General features: G+C 39.7%; 1 protein-coding gene across 3 annotated transcripts in view; it reads right to left on the bottom strand.

Moving 5' to 3' along the window:
* TAB2 (TGF-beta activated kinase 1 (MAP3K7) binding protein 2) overlaps nucleotides 1-15,766 on the bottom strand; it is a 47,775-nt gene extending 32,009 nt beyond the window's left edge. For all 3 annotated transcript variants that reach the window (XM_056852751.1, XM_056852752.1, XM_056852753.1), the window contains exon 1: nucleotides 15,654-15,766. The gene's annotated coding sequence lies outside the window, so the exon portion shown is untranslated. The remainder of the gene's footprint in view (nucleotides 1-15,653) is intronic.
* Between the last annotated feature and the right edge of the window lie 453 nt (nucleotides 15,767-16,219).

The following is a 16,219-nucleotide window of genomic DNA, read 5'->3' as shown; positions in this document are numbered from 1 at the left end:
AAGGAGTGGATTGGAGATTTTAACACCTCTCAAGACTTATTCTCCAGGGAAGATTTATCAAACAGTCATTTTCTCAAAGCTGTTTGACATGTATGGCAAATCACACAGCAATCAGAACATCATAATATTGATCATTAATTTCACCCAACAATTTAAAGAGAAAAAAAAGGTGGATATAAAAGACCTAAATATTTGGCAGCAAACATTTCCCTTATGAACAGAACATAATGTACCCACAAAACTAGTATTTACGAAACGTGATTCAAAGATCAAGTTACACTTTTTTGGCTTTTAAACAAGCAGAAAATAGGGAATGTACATGTTCTGAGAAGGCCACAAGGTTTTCAACAGCTTTAAAGAAAAATCATATCCTTTTTTTACTATAAATTTATGAAATAAAATCCTTTAAATATCTCACTAGTTTTTTATTTTTTAAAGAAAGGTCATACGTTATTTTTGGAAAATGCATGACTTGGAATTCCACAAAAACATCTTTTCACTTTGACATATGAACTTGACTCAGAGATGGGAAAGGTCAAAAGCACGCCCATAGATGACCTTGGAGACTGGATGGGAGGTGTTGTGAACTCCTAATGCCTGAGCTATTTAGTACTTTATACATAAAATTAGCCTCTTGACTATGCCTCCAAGTCTAACAGGAGCCACTGAAGATCCTGGAAAACATTTGCAACACAATTCCAACCTCTGTCAGTAGAATGCATTCCACACTATTGGAAGCATCAACACAGCCATCAAGGAAAGTAGTCCACAGAACATACAAAGGTAGTCCAGCTTCAAGAGTGAAGGCAGAAGCCAGGGTTGCTAGTACTGAACTGGAAAGGACCACTGCTTTCACACGTAGGATAATTTTTGACAATTATGACTAGTGTCTCCACCTAGAATTTCAAGTGCACTTGCAACAATCAAAATGGTACCTCCGTTATTCAGTCCCATAGACAGCAATGACCCAGTTATCCAATGTTATGTTTCCATGTGCTGAGATGTGGACTGAGGTTAATTTGTTTAAAACATTTATAACTTGACTTTCCTTGGAGTCAAGGCAGTTAACAACACAAAACTAGGTTGCAAGGAGACAAAGTATAATAGATCAACCTGATTAAAATGCACAAATGAAAAACAAACGGATTTTTTTACAATGCACCTTTTACAGAAAGCTGATCAATGTCATGCAAGATGCCGTAAGCCTATATGGCTGTAGGCATGGATTTTAGGTGCATGGTGCAGACTAACAAAAAGAAATAAAATGGAGAAAGACTGCTCAACCTACTTGGAATTTACAAATCCTGAGCATCTGATCTTCCCTTCCTGCAGGGAGATTCAAATGGGTATATATGTAAACAGAATGCTGTCTTTTCCATGGTCACACTTCCTCTGACAGTCACACACACACATGCACAGAAGGGACAGCTCCTTTTCATTTCTCCCTCCCATATGTGTAAAAAGATCACCAATCGGGATGTTGGGATACTGCCTGCCAGAACCTACTCAGCCAATAGTGAGGATCTAGCATGTCAGAGATCCCCTGGTTTAACTCCTGACTGTGAAACTATGCCTATCCAGCAGGATGAGGTTTTTCCCAGCCTTGAGCTACCATAAACATTGGTCAGCCTCTACAAATATCATTCCCTTTTGGCGTAAAGGAGGATGCCATATGGATCAGTTGTTCTGAGTACTACCTCAGATCCTGAGGGACAGGGCCTCAGGTTCCAATCATCTGGTGACAAATCATAATCTACAAATAAACATAAATCCTTGTCAAAATCATCCAAATTCAAGTTACTTGCAGGATTTTGAATGTGAAGGCAATGCATAAGTGTAATGTCTAGATCAAGGGGAGGCTGGCTAAGACAAACATAGCTAAACTGACGACAGCATTATGGATATGGTGCTGAGAAACACAGTCCTAGTGTCAGGACTGGTGGATGAAAGCTCACCAGGGCCAAAGGTTGAAGTGTTGGAGTTGAAGGAGACGCAACAGTGGAGGGCAGGCTACTGTGGCAGATGATACCCACAACTAAGGTGGCAAATATGTATCCTGGGTTGGACATCTAGAGAGGGGAACTTGTTGGCTGATAGTGGTCTCCCAAACAGGAATGATGTCCTGGAGGCATTCCAAGATTGGCTCCAATTCCAGTATGTCTACAAAAGGGACTGGAATTGGTGAAACAAAGTTTGTGAAGGAACATTAGCTGAGGGATCTGATGGAGACTGCATGTGCAATGGCTGTTGGTGTTTTGGGCTTCTTTGGTTTCACCAGAGACAGTAGTCAAGCCAACATTTCTTCAACTTCTTTGTTCACTAGTTTGATACCAAAGGTCCAGGCTTGTGACTTCAGTGGCATGGTGTCAAGTACCTGAAATTGTGGTACATGGCTTTTGTGTAGTTAATTCCAAATAGTATACCATTGCCTCTGAGACTGAAAGAATGCCTTCTCAGAGAGTGGAGTCTTGCTTTCTTAGTAAACTTAAGGCAAGTGTCAAGAAATGTCAAGTCATCAAAGAATGGGAATTAAAGGAAAATACTGTAAGAGTGTTACTGTTATAAGCTTGTTTGTATTTTAAACAAAAAATACCTTTAATTGACTTTGCCTGTGTCTTCTATAAAGTTTATATCTCTGGTACCTGGCATTACATTTTATGTTATTTATTTATTTGATTTGGTACGCATGGCCCAGCCCAACCAAGTGATATTTATGTCATATCTGGACCTCCTAACAAATGAGTTCAACACCCCTGATCTGCCTGGTCTGTTCATGGTCCCAATCTCTGGATTTAAATATCCACAGGTGGGGGCCACATTGAGAATTAGATATATTGATGTTTTGTTAGCCACAATGAATCTGTGAGAAGTTAAATAGTGCGATATGTATTGTGATATTTTGTTGACCTCTTCCGCCAGCGGGTAAAGACACCTTTGAATTCCACAGAACTCTTCTTCAGCCATGTAGAAAACAAACAAAATGTTGGAGGGAAGAGATGCTTCAGGTAGAAGGTGATGAAAGTCAGGAGAATGTGACCATTGTTACCGGCAATAAGGTGCCAAGTTACACAAGTCTCATGGCAGACTTAAAGTATAATTTCCCACTCACTTTTGCTTTTAAGGGGAATTTATTTCCAATAAGGAGGGAAAAAATGCTATTTTTTCCATAAAACAAATTACCACCATGTAGAAATTGAAAAGTTGGTTGCATTAAATGAGGTGGTACAGTTAATTCCTTATGTGGAAAGAAAAGTTTGAAATACTGTGGTTTTCTTTATCCTACAAAGCTGCAAGCCTACTGGCTCATCTTAAAGGAAAACAGCAAATGAACAAGCTTAAAGGTCTACATACAAAGTATCTCTAACTTCAACATAACCATATCTTAGCCAAAACACAAAATTCATGCAGAATTCTCTAAATGCCACCATGACATTAACATGACTTGGTGAAGCTGTTCCTTGTGAACAAATCACCACTTTCCAATTAAATACACTATAACTGACATGCCAAAGGACCATAACTTTAACTGTTTAAACAATAAAACTAATCAAAAGTAGTCAGTAAGATTAGCAATAAAGCCATTAATATATCCACCAGCAACAAAACACTTCCATATCTGTAGCCCATACTAAAAAGGGAGAAACAAAACAAATATGCAGGGAATACCACAAAAATAAATAATTACACTAAATGGACAGGTCTAAACACAGAGACAAGCAAAACATTGACAAATCAATAAAAATGCTGGAAAAATAGAAGTGTTCTTCCTGGGGCATAAAGCTGAGCAAACTTGGGACAAGGTGGACTTCAATGGGGATCTCTCATTGAAATACCGTAAGTCCTGCTCATCCTTCCAATTATGAAGTCTGTATCACAAACAACAGCCAGGGCCTCTGAATCTTATCTTAATGGTTGGGCAGGCTTATATGGAGGAAGACACTTTGAATTGTGCCCAGAAGTGAGCCAGATACATGCTTTGGCAAATTCATGAGGTTCAGTTTTTGCTAAGAACACTGTAGGATGTGTTCCTCTGATATGTATGCATCCAGTATGTGACTGTGACATTTGAAATAAGCTGTGGCACAAGACAAGGACATCTACTACTTTTCTGTTATTTGCCTTATGCTTAGAACTCTTTGCATCTATGATCCATTAGATGAATCAGGTTCAAGGAATAAGAATACATAAATATCACTGTAAAATAAATCTTAATGCAGATGACATTGCCTATTATTTTAACAGATTTAAATCATATAAGTATATTATTAGAATAATGTGGTTTAGTGGATGGGTATAAAATCACTGCAGAAAAAATGCAGCTTTTTTTTCTTAAAGATAGATGCTAATAATGTAAATTTGATTCCTTTTTAGAAAAAGTTCAGAACAAGATTATTATAGAAATGGCAATTGTATTATAGATAATATGATTGATATTGCAAAAATTTAGTAGCAAAATTAATCCTGCCAATATTATCTCTATCCTCAGTTATCTTAGATGTTCATTCCAAACTTGCTATAAGTAACTTAAAGGAGTGGGGAAAATTGCATTGTGCAAGATATGATCGTGTTGTGGTTAGTAATCTAACAATCTCATATGAGACTGTGGGGAAAGCGATTGTAAAATTAGTTTATCAATATTTGCAAACAAAAAGTTTGTTAACGGACAAATAAGAAAAAAAGGTAAAGGTAGTCAGTCCCCTGTGCAAGCACCAGGTCATTCCTGACCCATGGGGTGACATCATATCCTGATGTTTACTAGGCAGACTATGTTTACAGGGTGGTTTGCCAGTGCCTTCCCCAGTCATCTTCCCTTTACCCCCAAGCAAGCTGGGTACTCTCATTTTAGCGAACTTGGAAGGATGGCAGGCTGAGTCAACCTTGAGCCTGCTACCTGAAACTGACTCCCATCGGGATCGAACTCAGGTCGTGAGCAGAGCTTTTGACTGCAGTACTGCAGCTTACCACTCTGCACCACGGGGCTCTTAGTCTCAAATAAGAAAGGGGAGAGAATATTAAGAAATATGAATTTTGAACAATTGATGCTGGGTGGAGACAAGAAGCTACTATCTAAAGTCTTTTATTTCCTGGGATTGGGTGGGTCACCCGCCTGTGGCTCTGGTGCTGCCTTCACTCCATGGGCAAGTCTCAGTGCTCCCCGACAGCAAGTGACACCAAGTCACCAAGTGATCCCCTATCAACCAGCCAGATTCGATCTCCTATCAACCAGCCAGAAGTCAGGCTACCTGGTATCTTCACTGTATGTAAAGAGCTGAGATTAGAAGCACCTGCTGTAAGGGAGAGGTCTTACCTGTAATCCCAGATCGTTACAGTACCTGTACAAAAGACACCTGTCGACAGAAGCAATCAATCCATCAGATTCCAAACCAGCCACCATGACCAAGACCAAAGAGCTGTCCGAGGATGTCAGGGACAAGATTGCACAAGGCTGGACTGGGCTACAAGACTATTGCCAAGCAGCTTGGTGAGAAGGTGACAACCCTAACCCTAACTGTCAACTTCCCTCGGTCTGGGGCTCCATGCAAGATCTCATCTCGTGGAGTTGCAATGATCATGAGAACGGTGATGAAGAAGCCCAGAACTACACGGGGGGAGCTTGTCAATGATCTCAGGGCAGCTGGGACCATAGTCACCATGAAAACAGTTGGTAACACACTACGCCGTGAAGGACTGAGATCTTGCAGAGCCTGCAAGGTCCCCTTGCTCAAGACAGCACATGTACAGGCCCATCTGCAGTTTGCCAATGCACATCTGAATGACCCCGAGGAGAACTGGGTGACAGTGTTGTGGTCAGATGAGACCAAAATCGAGCTCTTTGGCATCAACTCAACTCGCAGTGTTTGGAGGAGGAGGAATGCTGCCTATGACCCCAAGAACACCATCCCCACCGTCAAACATGGAGGGGGACATATTATGCTTTGGGGGTGTTTTTCTGCTAAGGGGACAGGACACCTTCACCACATCGAAGGAACGATGGACGGGACCATGTATCGTCAAATCTTGGGTGAGCACCTCCTTCCCTCAGCCAGGACACTGAAAATGGGTCAAGGATGGGTATTCCAGCATGACAATGACCCAAAACACACGGCCAAGGCAACAAAGGAGTGGCTCGAGAAGAAGCACATTAAGGTCCTGGAGTGGCCTAGCCAGTCTCCAGACCTTAATCCCATCAAAAATCTGTGGAGGGAGCTGAAGGTTTGAGTAGCGACACATCAGCCTCGAAATCGTACTGACTTGGAGAGGATCTGCAAAGAGGAGTGGGACAAAATACCTCCTGAGATGTGTGCAAACCTGGTGGCCACCTACAAGAAACGTCTAACCTCTATAATTGCCAACAAGGGTTTTGCCACCAAGTACTACATCTTTTGCAAAGGGATCAAATACTTATTTCACTCATCAATCTCTGACTTTTGTCTTCTGGGTTTCTGGCGGTTTTCCTGCTGTTATTCTGTCTCTCACAGCTACAATAGACCTACCATTAAAATTATGGACTGGTCATTTCTTCGTCAGAGGGCAAACGGGCAAATTCAGCAGGGGATCAAATACTTTTTTCCCTCACTGTATACCGTCATGTACATATGTTGGGAGTCTACTGTCAGTCATGATTTCCCAACATATGAGCCAAAGCACCATATGAACAATTTTTAGATATTGCATAGACAAGCACCCATGTTCCCTGCTACTCCATCTGCGTAGGTAAACCCATCAAGTATTAAAAAACAATCAAATACAATAGCAACACAGCTAGATTTTTGTGAGTAAAACACATGCACAGAGACTGCCAACAAAATTCTTGGTCATAGAATCATAGAGTTGGAAGGGACCACCAAGGTCATCTAGTCCAACCCCCTGCACAATCCAGGAAATTCACACCCCCAGTGACCCCTACTCTATGCCCAGAAGATGGCCAAGATACCCTCCCTCTCATCATCTGCTTAAGGTCACAGAATTAGCATTGCTGACAGATGGCTATCTAATCTCTTCCTAAAAACCTCCAGGGAAGGAGAGCTTACCACTTCCCAAGGAAGCCTGTTCCACTGAGGAACCACTCTGTTAGAAAATTCTTCCTAATGTCTAGACCAGGGGTGGGGAACGTCAGGTCCGGGGGCCGTTTAAGGCCCGCGAAACCATTTGGTCTGGCCCTTTGTGAGTCCTGGCAGATCTCTAGCTCAGAAGGATCTAAGACTGGTGATCCGCCCCTTCCCACAGACAGGAATAGCCTCTATTCAAGGCGGATGTGAATTTGTTTTGCCAAGAAAAGGAACCTTTTTTCCCCCTTGCAGAAGAGTCCTTAGCTATGGAGCTGCTAGGACCGCCCAAGAAACTGTGTTATCCCTTTCCCACCCGGGCCACGGAGAAACGTATTCCCTCTGTACTATAAGAGGGCTGGGGGCAGAAGTGGCGACAATGGAGGGGTTAAAGGAGGCAGGGCCAGAATGCACGGGGGGAGGGGGAGAGTTCTTAGCTAGTGTGTCCTCATTTCATCCCTGCAGGCAGAGGTAGCAGGAGCTGGCTGTAGAATCCGGCCCTGACCATGCAAAGTAGGAGCAACTCTGGCGTGTGGCTGGACAGCTACACCCAGCTGGTGCAACAAACCATCCTGTGCCACCAGGTGGGCGAGTGTGCCACTGGTTGGATGCCTGCTTGCCCACGTGCAAGGGGGGGTGTCATCTGGGGCAGCTGACTGCTTGGGGCTTGGTCGGCTAATTTTTAAGTTGATAATTTTGTATGGCCCGCGAATTATGTTATAAATATCCAAATGGCCCTTGGCGGAAAAAAGGTTCCCCACACCTGGTCTAGACGGAAACTCTTTTGATTTAATTTCAACCGGTTAGTTCTGGGGCAACACAAAACAACTTAGCACCATCCTCCATATGACAGCCCTTCAAGTACTTGAAGATGGTTATCGTATCCTCTCTCAGTCTTCTCCTCTTCAAGCTAAACATACCCAGCTCCTTCAACCTTTCCTCATAGGACTTGGTCTCCAGTCCCCTCACTATCTTTGTTGCCGTTCCAGCTTGTCTACATCCTTAAATTGTAGTGCCCAAAACTGAACACAGTGCTCTAGGTGAGGTCTAACTAGAGCAGAGTAAAGCAATACCATCACTTCGTGTGATCTGGACACTATACTTCTGTTGATACAGCCCAAGATCCCATTTGCCTTTTTAGCTACCACATCACACTGCTGACTCATGTTCAGACCCCAAGATCCTTTTTGCACACACTACTGCTCAGACAAGTCTTCCCCCATCCTATAATTATTCATTTGATTTTTTCCTATCTAAATGCAGAACTTTACATTTATATTTGTTGAAGTGCATTTTATCGGTTTTATCCTGTCAAGTTCATCCTGTATCCTGGCTTGGTCTTCTACCATATTTGCTACCCCTACCAATTTAGTATCATCTATAAATTTAATAAGCATCTCCTCTATTCCATCCTCATAATTTATAAAGTTGAGGAACAACACAGGGCCCAGTACAGATCCCTGAGGCACTCCACTAGTCACTCCTCTCCAAGTGGATGAGGAACTATTAACAAGCACTCTTTGGGTGCGATCTGTCAACCAGTTACAGATCAAGCTAATATTAATATGTGGATTCTATCAATGTATAAGCCCTTCCCAAATTCAATTTTAGGAAGATAAGCAGCTGACAATTTATAACTATTATTCTTAACCTTATGTTTGAGTCCAAAACTTGCCCATTGCAATTTTCTAATGCTTTCCCAGCAAAAATGCTAAATTGTGGGTTTAAGAGGACTAATTTAAAAATGCAGATGTGGGTTTTTCCACAGAATTTGGCAAAAATAAGCCTGCTCACTATAACTTTATCTACAGTATGAAAAACATGTTTTTTTTTCCAATAAAAAATTTATAAAAAAATTTAAAAAAAAAAAACATGAGTTTTCCCATCTTCCAAGATTTCTGGCAAGGATGGGGGGAGGGGGGTTTCTCACGTGACTGTAAAGCTTTGGAGCGGGCAGAAACAGCACACACACATGGTTGTTTCTGTTCTTTTCAAAGCTGAGAGAGATATAATGCACACATACAAGCATGAACAGGGGAATGTCAATGGCAACAATTAATAATGGCTGAAATTATAAGCCAAACCAAAATCTGTGGGTCCCTTTTAATCAGAAAGCCTTAAAAATGGGCTAAAGACTTATGATGTAATTCTAGCCCAACCCCCTACTCAGTAGAGGAAATCCAAAGCTAGAGCATCATGGACTTGTCAGCTTAAACAGAAAAAAAGCCTTAGTCACTAAGGCTCTAAATGAGGAAAATCAATTTCAGTACCTCCTCTGAGATAAGACATTTTAATTCACAATAGTTTGGGGATAAAATAGGGATAGGGATAAAATAGTTATGCAGAACAAAATTTTGCCTTTGGACCATAAATAGCCTTAGCATTGAAATAAAAACACAATTTTGAATATTGCTTTTCATACAAGTTAGAAAACATTTTGGGCTCATCTAATTTTGTAATTCAAGGACAATATCATAAAAGTGACAGAAAATTTACAAATATCTGAATTGGTAAAAAAGTATAAATTACTTTAATACACCAAAGTGCATGATAAGTTTTGGAAAAGGCTGTTCACTCATGTATTTCAATATTAGTAAACTCTTTTCCACAAAAGTGACTGAGGCACTACAGTTTCACTGTCGCTCTCCATAGCATTACTTACTAGAGACATATCAGATAAAGGCAAATCTGATCCAGAGCTACTTGAACCACATTATTTTATGCTAAAGAATGGCTTTACCAATGAGCCTATGCACATACTCTATCTTCTTCACCAAGTATGCTCTACTTATTTATTTACTGTATTTATATTCCACCTTCCACACTGAGACTCAATGTGGATTACGCAGTATAAATTGATGCAATCAATACTATGAGACATCTATTAAGCAACATACTAGGAATAAGATTACAGACATCTGAACAAGCACCGAATATTAGACATGATACAGAATGCAGGTCCAATGCAAACAATTGTATTACGTCAGTAGAAAATAATGCAGTGACAGCAGGATAATACATCCTATATATCCACCGTCCTTTTCCCTTTACAAAGTGCCTTTCGGAACCATTCTGTTATAGCAGGGGTCCACAACGTAGTGTATGTTGGGCACCATGGTGCCCGCAGATGCCTTTTCTGGCACCCACCAAGTGTTCCTAGGAAGTGGGTGGGGCCAGGTAGGGCTTTTGCCCAGCTTCTGATTGGCTGTTCAGATTTTTTTTACAATGTTGCTTTGGCAGTAGCTGCCACCACAGCAAAAGGATCTACACTATTACTGAAGTTAAGCTGTGGCAATCATTTTGTAACTGGCGCCCACCTCCTGTGGCAGCCATTTTGTTGCTGTGCCCACCATGCCATGTCAGAATTTCAAATGTGCTCGCAGGCTCAAAAAAGTTGGGGACCCCTGTGTTATAGTACTGCCCTATTACTTTTATAGAAATGACCTTCTGAACAATTTTGTTTTACAGTTTGCAGAATCACAGAAGTGTGGGAGCCTCCCTGACCTCCTCAGGCAAGCCATTCCACAAGGTGAGAGTCACAACAGAGAATACATTTGTACAAGCAACTGCTGATGTTTCCTATTTGCAGGGTGGCATTGGCAGAAGCTCCTGAACTGATGATAAAGCTATCATGGTGGAACATAGGAGAAGAGGCAGTCTTGCAGATATGAAGGTCCAAGGCCATGCAAACCTTTGCATGTCACAGCTAGTACCTTGAACTGAAACCAGTAACTGATGGGCAGCCAATGAAGTGACTGCAGAATAGGTTTAATAAACATGCTCCACCGAGCTCCTGATAATAACCAAGCTGCAGCATTCTATACCACCTGGAGTCTCCAAGCTGACATAAAGGACAGACCAACGCAGTGCATTACAATAGCCTAGTCTTGATGTTATTTGACTGATTCTCTAGAAGCAAGAGATTGAGAACAGAGGCAAATTTAGCAATGCAAAATATTCATTACTCTATTCCTCTTTTTCGTCTTGACTGAGCTGAGTCTTTCAGTTACATTAAGTGTTATGAAAAGACTTCCAACTTTCCCAGCTCAAGAAAAGAAATGAGACATTGCAAAGTATGTTTGCTGAAATCAAAACAAACATTAATCACAGTTTCAGTTTTGCTTTCACTTGTTGGCCAAGAAGAAACAAGATTTTTAGTTGTGGTTTTGATTTGACCTACACAGTCAACCTGATTAATTTACAACTTGATTTATTTCATTTGGATAATTGTGTGTATATGTGATTTTATTCTCCCTGCCTTGTTTACAAATCAATAAAACATTTATGTAGTCTCTAGCACAATTCCTGTGGATAATCACCTGAAAAATATTAATGACAACTTTGAAACTAATTCATTTGCCTAATATTGTTTTGCAAGGGCACTGCTGTTAATTTTGTGAAAGCATGAATCTTTAGAAATGGAGACTCCACAAATCTTGGGATCTTTGTGTGTATAGCCTGAGGTTTATCATGTTATTCTCTCCCTGGAGGAGACAATCTATAATGGCAGCAGAGACCCAGTTTGGGAATATTTTAATGAAGTTCCTCTACCTCTGGGTAAGGCAGGCACGCGTGCAAAATGCAAACACTGCAACAAAGACATGCAAGGCCTAGTGGCCCGAATGAAACTGGAGATAATTGCGAGATTAATGAAAGGTGAACTATCCATGTATTTCTAATAGTATAACCAAATCAGTATTTTTATACAACTGTAAAACTAATTTGGACTAAAAAACTAAAAATGAAACCTTAATCTGGTTGTAATTATTAAAGATTATACCAGCAAGAATGAGTCTTTATGAAGAAAACCATGATTTAAATCTAGTCTTACTGACTAGTGATTTAAATCGACTTGATTTAAATTGAATCCACCCTGTTTCCAAAGTTAAATGAGCTCTAGCTAATATGCACAGGTAGCTAACATATTAAATATACTTACTAACATATTTGTTCTGAGTCACTTCCCATAAAGGAGCAGGTTTGTTGTTTGGGAGTGTTGCTGGACCTGGTTGCAGCCGTGGACAGGGATACCTTTCAACAACTTCGGCCCTTCCTGGGTGGGAAAAATCTAATCTAACATCTACATTAAGTTACTGCTATGTGATATACATAGGGCTGCCCTTGAGGACTGTCTAGAAGCTACAGCTGGTACAGAATGCTGTGGCCAGAATGTTTAATGGAGTGGATTGTAGGCACCACATCACTCCAGTCTTGTTCCATCTACACTGGCTTCCAATTTGCTTCCTGTCTCAATTCCAGGTTGACCTTTAATGCGCTACATGACTTGTGGCCTGCATACCTTAAGGACAGCCTACTGCCACATGAACCTACCCATCCACTCCATTCATCTTTAGAGGCCTGCTTCAGCTGCCCACACCATCTGAGGCTAAATAGGTATGAACCCAAGAATGGGCCTTCTTGGTCATGGCGCTGAAAGTTCAGAACTTCCTCCCCAGGAGTTCTGACTCCCTCTATCATCATATTCCACCAGTATGTGAAGATCTTTTTTGTTTGGTATTCCCACACTAACTATTATTGGTTGTGTTATGAGTATAGTTTTGAGTTGTTTAAATATTTTACATAAATTATACTTTAATTGCTGTTTTACCGTCTTAAGTAGTAATATTTTGAAGTTTTTATGTTCACTGCCATGGGGACCCTATTTGGGTGTAAAGGCAGCATAGAAAACCACAGTATGGATTACAAACCAAATGTGTAAAGATTCTGACATAAATAAGGGTGACAATAGAAGACAATCTGGTCAACGATAAATAAATGTAGAATGTGGTATATTAGAATGATGTCTTAGCCAATATGAATGAGTAAAAGTAGAATCGTGTTAGATTTTATTGGAAGTTAATCAGTATTAATATCAATTTGTAGAGTATATATAAAGGCAATATAAAGGGTTTGAATATAGAGTTGACCAGAATAATATGTAACCATGGTAGAATGCTATTAATGATGAAAATGGGTCTCCAAGAACAATGGGGCTTCAAGAATGAAGACGGGGTTCTCGCGAGACAGTATTATAAATCTTTTGTTTTCCCTTTTATCTTTTGTACCCCCAAAACTCCTAATTAAAAAAAAGAAAAGAAATATTTTAGATAAATAGTATCACCACTATAGCTTTAAGAATCTGGAAAGCAATGCCTTCTAATATAAAAACAAGTATTATTATGAAAAGCATGTTACAAGTCTAGGCAAAAGCCATAAAAACTTTGCTATTAAACAGTGCTACTATTAAAATAACAGACCAAGAGGTCTGACAGAACCATCAGATTTTTTAAAAAATCATCACTGTAATTTAAGTGTTAATCCTAATTGGCATGCTGTTTAATTCAATTCATGGTGAAGTGTTCCATGAATGCTACTGTGTATTTTTTTTTGCTATGGTGTCCTGTTAGCAAGGGCAGGAGTGAACACTGTTTGCCCTGTAGCCCTGCAGTAGGTAGAAGCAGACCCAAGAGCAAAGCAAGGCTTCTCCTAATGGCTACCTGCCATAACTGCAGGACACAGAATTAGAAAAATTGGCCTGCATCCAATGCCGCATAATTGCTTAAAAATCTACTGTTTAAAAATGTTTGCCGTTACTTTATTTCTATTTTAATTTTTAATTTGAAACTGTAGGCTGACCTTGCTGATCCAAGATGAAAGCAAAAAACAAGTGTTCATTGAATTGTTACTTGATGAAACCATACCAAATATAAGTTAAAATACTTACATTTCAAAATACATTTGTAAAGTTTCAGTTTTTACAACAGTAGTTAATTCATCTATCAGCATAGGTATCAAACCTACTAATTATACAAGAATTTTTCATTCCTACTAATCCTACTATTTAAACAAGAAATTATGCAAGAATTTATTCTAGTTTTAATAAAGTCAATTATCTAAAAATGCTTGACCAACATTTGGTCAACTGACTAACTGACAAAACCTCTTTAGATGTTTTTAATCTGTGCACCTTTTTAATTCTTGTTTTTAAATTTTTGATAACTTTAGTTTTTTAACCTTCCATGTTTGTTTTTATCTTAATAACTAACTTATGCATTTGTGCTCTTGCAACTTGTTGCTATATTGTTACCTGTCTTGACAGTAAGAAGAAAAGGCATAACATGTATACTTTAAATAAAGCAAATAAAGCTGGGCAGATGAACAACCCTAGATCATCTATCCCCACCCCGCTCATTTAGTGCAAGGTGATAATACGCTTATTTCAGAGCTATCCCAAGAAACTCAGTTATTTAAAAAAAAACACCTGCATAGTAACCATAAGAAAAATATTTTGGGGAAGTCACTATTTCCTAGCCTAAATAAGGCCACTCAGTGAATTTCAAAGTCAAGAGGATATTTTAATTTAGATATTCCATATCAGGCCTTGATAAATTTTCTTGACCTATAGGGGCCAGATCAAAAATTCAGGAGCCAGACTCATTTTCCCGCCTTCAGGGTTTTGTATTTAATTGACCATTTTTTCTCATTTGTAGCGATCACAAAACCTAATCCTAAATTTTTCAGTTTCTCATAATTTTATTAAAACTATGACAAAATTGTTGTGATATATTAATAAATATAAAGTAACCATATGTATCATCATCAGAACAAAAAGAAAGCATCTAACTGTTATCTCACTTTATTATTGCTTTAAAAAGTTCTAACTGAATATCAGAATCAGTCGAGAAAGTAACCGGTTAAGAAATGAATTAGTCTGCTACCAGTGAACGGTGTAATGTTCTCATTTAAACAAGCAATGACAAGAACTTCATGCACATGTATTTCTGTGTCATACAGCAAAACATATTCTGATGTGAAAGAAGTTTGTTCTTCTCATGAGAATCACTGAGACACACTAATATCATTGCTGAAAATACTAGATGTCACACTGCAATTTCTAGGCACTATGATGACCTACTGTCCAGGTTTTGTCAAGCCCTGTCCCACATCTACTCCTAACACTGTGTAAGCATTTCACAACAACTCTGAGAGTACTTATAACTTGTACCAGATGTGTGAATCATGGCTAGGGTACAGCTGAGATAGAATGGCAGCAGCATCTCCACTTTGGAGCAAAGGAGCTCCTAGAATCTAAAGTTAAAAAAGAATAGACACTGGGATCTAACTAGAGCTTACCACAACACCACATGACAACCCAGTACTCTCACTGAAGCGCTCTTATTTATACATTTAAAAGTGTCCTGCATACAACAAATAAATTCTGAAGACAAATGTATTATACAGGTAGGGGTGTCAAAAAGTCCATGGTTGGCTCTCACTCAACTGTCTGTGCACGCAATGGCAAACATGAATTTGCTACCAAATAAGTGGTCCCAGGATTCAAACATTACAGCTTGGAACAAAGCTTCTAACTTCAAATCCTTTAGCTCTGTGGGTCCTTGGCCATGAAGGGCTTTAAGGGGCATAACTAGCATCTTGGTAACAAACTGGCAGCCAATGCAGCTGTTTTAATTTTTCAATTTTTTTTTCTGGAAAAAAGGAAGTTTTCCACAGTTTCAAAATTTACATCTCTATTCAAAAATGTTAGTGCAGCAGTTCTTGAAATGTAGCAACCTCAAACCACCATTGTCATGATAAATTTTTACAGACTTTCAAGTCTACCCTTTCTCCTTTGCCATCACATGTCAGATGCTGGAGAGCCTTTTTTCAAAGCATGGCAGTCCATGTTTGCCCCATGAAGGTTTCCATCATCCTGGGTTCCCAAAACAATAGAATGAGACCTTCATCAGCTATACTTAAAGAAAAGGTGTTTGCTGTCTTTCTACAGTGTTTGGTCTCAAGAGGACAGTGGATTCAAAAGGACTACAACTCAAAGGACCCTGACCCACATTCTAATCAATCTTACCCCTGGATTGGAAGACAATTTACACCAAAGACAGCAGAAACCTTCCTTGCTAGAGGACAGATGAACAGGGTTGGGAAAGGGCCTATAAAACCTTTCAAAGCAAGCTTGTAGAATAGAAAAAACCACCATCACATAAAAATCAAACATCCAGTATTCAACTGAAAATCCCCTCTAACTATTTCTGTTCATGGACGCAGAGTGGCTTCTCTCTATTCTCTATGCTGAAACCCCTGCATAGGGCACCAGATTGAAAAGCAATTTAATTTTGGTATAAGTAGTTACGATAACTGCATTAGGACTGCATTACAAT

Source organism: Euleptes europaea, chromosome 7, assembly GCF_029931775.1.
Source record: "Euleptes europaea isolate rEulEur1 chromosome 7, rEulEur1.hap1, whole genome shotgun sequence".
NCBI lineage: Eukaryota > Metazoa > Chordata > Lepidosauria > Squamata > Sphaerodactylidae > Euleptes > Euleptes europaea.
The sequence above is the reverse complement of the archived record's forward strand: the minus strand, read 5'-3'. Positions and strand labels throughout refer to the sequence as shown.